This window comes from Seriola dumerili, unplaced genomic scaffold (assembly GCF_002260705.1).
Source record: "Seriola dumerili isolate Sdu_G_001 unplaced genomic scaffold, Sdu_1.0 BDQW01008004.1, whole genome shotgun sequence".
NCBI classification, from domain to species: domain Eukaryota; kingdom Metazoa; phylum Chordata; class Actinopteri; order Carangiformes; family Carangidae; genus Seriola; species Seriola dumerili.
In genome coordinates, this window is record NW_019182259.1 from 45,744 (window position 1) to 50,145 (window position 4,402).

The window sequence follows — 4,402 nt, forward strand, 5'->3', positions numbered from 1 at the left end:
CGGGAAAAAGTGGAAATATATAAACCAAAGAATGAATGAAATAAAAAAGCATAAATAACAATGATAATATGGAAATGAATGGAAATTGGATGTGGACATAACGTAGAGTCTTTTTTGAGTCGGTTTCTTCACTTCCTGTGGTAAACAAGCGTCCGGTCGTCAGACCAGCATGTTTTCTTTCAGAGAGCAGAACTTTATTTTGAAGAAAACGATGTTGTGTTGTGACTTTGCTTCTTCTGTGTCGGGGCTGGATGGAAATTAGGAGCTTGGTAATATGAAAAGTACAGTTTCCTGATTTTCAGTGTAAATGATTTTGTTATAAACCAAAATAAAAGAGCGGAAAAGTTCAGCCTGCAGCAGCTGCTGAGGCTGAGGATATACAAGACATACTTTAATCATTCTGTTAGAGGAAGATTATAATCTGAAGACAACAGTATATATATGTACACACATGTACCACCAGACCGGCAGTAGTACAAAGTAACACAGTGGCCACTTTAGCACAGTTGTGAAGTACTTGTACTTGACTCGAGTGTTGTCCTTCTGTGCTGCTGTGATTCTGCTGCTGTCCGAAGAGCTTCATCCAGGGTCGTTGGGGTGAGCAGGTTAACATGCAGACGTGACACAGCGGATCATATGTGACAGCACACTGTTTCAACCAGTACCAGAACAGGTGAGGCTGTGTCTTCTTCTTCTTCTTTGTGCCATGGCTCCACCAACTGCCCAGGGATTGTAACTACACTTACTAAAGCTTGTTTAAATACTCTCTGTTACAGTACATATACACAGTAAACACAGCTGTGGGACAAAACACTAGAAGAGCTCTGAGCGAGGCCTTAAATCTCCTCAGCTGCTCGATTACCCAAGTATTCTGGGATTGTTGGGTTCCTCAGTGCAGAGCTTCCGATGAAACGGGCCTGGTGATACGATCTGCAAGAACCCAAGTGAGAGAAGAACCCTCACATGTGGTCAGAGTCTGACCTCCGATGTTCACCGTGCACTTTCACATCCAAGTTCCTTCAGATGAGCCCTCAGTTTGTAGCCGCTGTGTCTTGACTGGACCGCACTACATGAACTCTGTGATCTGTCCTGTCGCTCTGTGAGCTGAGCTCTGCCTCTGCTTGATCTTACATTTATTCATCGATGAATATTCATCAAATCTGAAACGGTTTGATTTCAATACACAGACCATCAGTCAGATGTTTTCTCTCATGTTCAGTCTCTGGGTTGTTTGTAGATTTGCCAGTAGAAGTCAGTCTGAACCAACAACCAGAAGAGCTGAGCTCACTTCCTGCTGGAGGACGGCGTGCAGCTTCATGATGTCACGTCCTGACCACAGTCCGGTGGTTAAAGCAGGTAAACACACAGAGGGACAAAACCCCCCCTCCATCTCACTTCCTTGTCAACCACACCTCTTGTCATCTACAGGAAGAAAGCAGCTTGTTTCTGTCAACGTGTAAAATCAATATTTCATGAATCGTGATCAATCAGTCGCTTCAATTAAATAAACTGTCTCAGAATAATTCAAGACAGAAACAAAAGAGCAGCTTCCCTCACGTCCATCAGTTAGTCTGACGGTCAGTGAACGCATCATCTTCACTGCTCTTCTTCACACTGGATGTGTCTGCAGATGAAAACCACAGCAGTGTGACCACAGACAGCAGGAAGGAGGAGGGTTTTACTCAGTGACTCTGAGCTGATCAGAGAGCAGCTCTAACATCTCACAGAGTCAGGATGGAGGAACATGTCTGCTGTGTCTGCTCTGTGAGTCCTCTCTTTGTCTTTTATGTCTGCTGCTTGATGACTTCACACCTTTTGACACAGTGTTTGTCATTTGCTCTGGGGTGAATTGAAACCTTTAACTAACCTGTGCGGTCACGCCTGTGCAGTCTGACCTCCCTGCTGTGCTGCACCTTCAAGACCTCAGGTAGTCAACTCCTGCTGTCACTTTCTACGCTGTGTGTGTGTGTGTTGTGTTGTGTGTGTGTGTGTGTGTGTGTGTGTGTGTGTGTGTGTGTGGTGTGTGTGTGTTGTGTGTGTGGTTGTGGGGACGGATGAAAGCAGGCAGCTGCGACGAGCTCAGTTTCAGCAGGTTCAGAGAACAGAATGTAGTGATGTAGACCAGACTTCATATAACAAACATGTTTACAACCTGTTTTATGAACCTGAAAGAGAAAACAGAACGGAACAAGAGAAGAAGCAGAACACAGAGTGAGGTCAGAGGATCGAGCCTGTTAGACTCAGTAATACTCCCTTCATTCCTAACAGCAGGCAGCTTCCAGTAATAATCATTGTGTTGGAAGAAGGATGTGATAGTGCAGCCTGTATCTGAACTCAACATTGTCGTCATCACGGGTTTAAAAACAGTTTGGGGTGGGCATTGAAAAACCCTCTCCTTACCTGTAACTGTATCATATTGCAAATATATTTCCCATGATTTCAACGTCTGGGTCTGCCGGCCTCACGCCATCAAGTGTGGCACAGCTGATCCAGACGCTGGAGGTGAATGTAGCAGACAGGCCTAACTAGCTGCTTTAAAACACGTTTTTACCTTCTGAGTTCCTGGTCAGATTTGTGTCGAGCGTCTACAGAACCAACGCATAATAGAACAGTGCTTTGCTATACAGGAAGAGGTGTCTGCACTGTTAAACCTGTTGTTTCATACAGCGTGAAGGGAGCAAAGCAATCATAGTCTAGGACATCGCATCGTGGCACTTTCCTTAGCTTTTAAGTACAAGAGACAACTAACCTGCCCCCAAAAGGGACAAATACAGCTGAAAGTGAACTGGACTCATTGAAGCGGGTCTTGCCATTGTGACCAGACTGATCAGCTGTTGACAGGTTCAGGAGCTCCAATAGCCGCCAGAGGGGCAAGTGACCTCGGACATGATTCAGTTTTTAAGTGTTTGGAGCAGCTGTTTGGTTTCATTCAGGTGAGTGGATTTAATTTACTTTAAGCTGAATATGTGCATCGTAAATGTCCTCTCCTCTTCCTCACAGCTGGTCTGAAGGTGAAGTTCCCCAGCAGCTCTCAGCTGTTTTAAAGGAAGCCTATGGTCTCCTTCGAGCTGTGAGGAGGACGACAGTCTGCTGGTGGAGGCTGAGGAGGAACACCACAAAAGAGAAACCAGGACTCAGTGTGGAGGCTGGACTGGGGAGAATCAGCTGGTTCTTCCTGTACATCAGGCTAATCCCCAGGCGACAGTGGAGTTTAACGTGGTGTGAGTCCAGAGAGGGAGCAACCAGTAACAGCATTCAGCATCACTGTCACTGTTAAGATCAACTGGTGGATCAGTGTTGATGAGCTGTGTGTAAATGGATGAAATGCTGTAGTTTGTCTGTGTGTTGGAGCGTGGAGCAGGAATCCTGCAGAGTCTGTCCTACCTGGTGGATTGAGGGAACATGAAAGTCACTGGGCTGCATGTAAAAAAAGAACCTCCCCAACCTCCAGCTGCTTCTATAAAGATGGCTCCTCATGCAACAGAGAACTACAGGTCAACATGAACCATCCACCAATGTTGACCAAGTCTTTGATGAAGGCCTCTACAGGCTGTGGACATCACAGTTCATGGAAGTCTCCGCCCAGCCTGGATCACTGTCACAGGTCAGAGGTCAAAGGTCAGGAGCTTCCACTTTGACTTCAACCACTTATTGATCACATGTTATGAACAGGTGGATCTCTCTAAGAGAGACCTACTCAACTACAGCCCCGCCCTGCTCCAGCCGCGCCCCACTACACAGCCCCGCCCCTTACCAGCTCCGCCTCCCTCGCTGTGTTCTTCCTGATCCGCTACGTGGTGGTGTTCAAGTCCCGTTACTTCATCTCCACTGGCATCATGGTGTCTTTGATATAGACAAGAGACCTACAGGTAACACTATCATCAATCATAATCAATCAAATCAATCAATCAATCAATCAATCAAACAATCAGTCAAAAATATAATATAAATAACTCTTCATGTTTTCTGTCCAACCTGCTTCTGACTGTAGAAATCACCTGCCCTCTCCGTGGCGATGAACCCCGCCAACCAGGCTGGCAGGGATTGGATGAGGACTAACGATGATTGTCATCTCTGTGTCAACCACAGAGCAATCCCTTCTGAGCTGAATCTGTAAAACCTTGTTTGTGGGGTTGACCAGCTGAAGTTCATGTCTCTGTTTCTCTCAATGTCCTTCTTCTCTTCTAATGTTTCTATTCTCCTTGTTTTCTCCACCACTGAGTCAAGCTAAATGGCTTTATTTGAATCATTGCTGTTGCTGAAACTGGAATCAGTTTAAGTTAAAGTAGAAGCGATATCTTTAGTTGAGCGAACTGTATTGCCAGGACTCCATCACGGCCAACATCATGAACAGGAACACAACCTGTCAGTAGCATCACGTGACTCTCCTGTTACAACACTG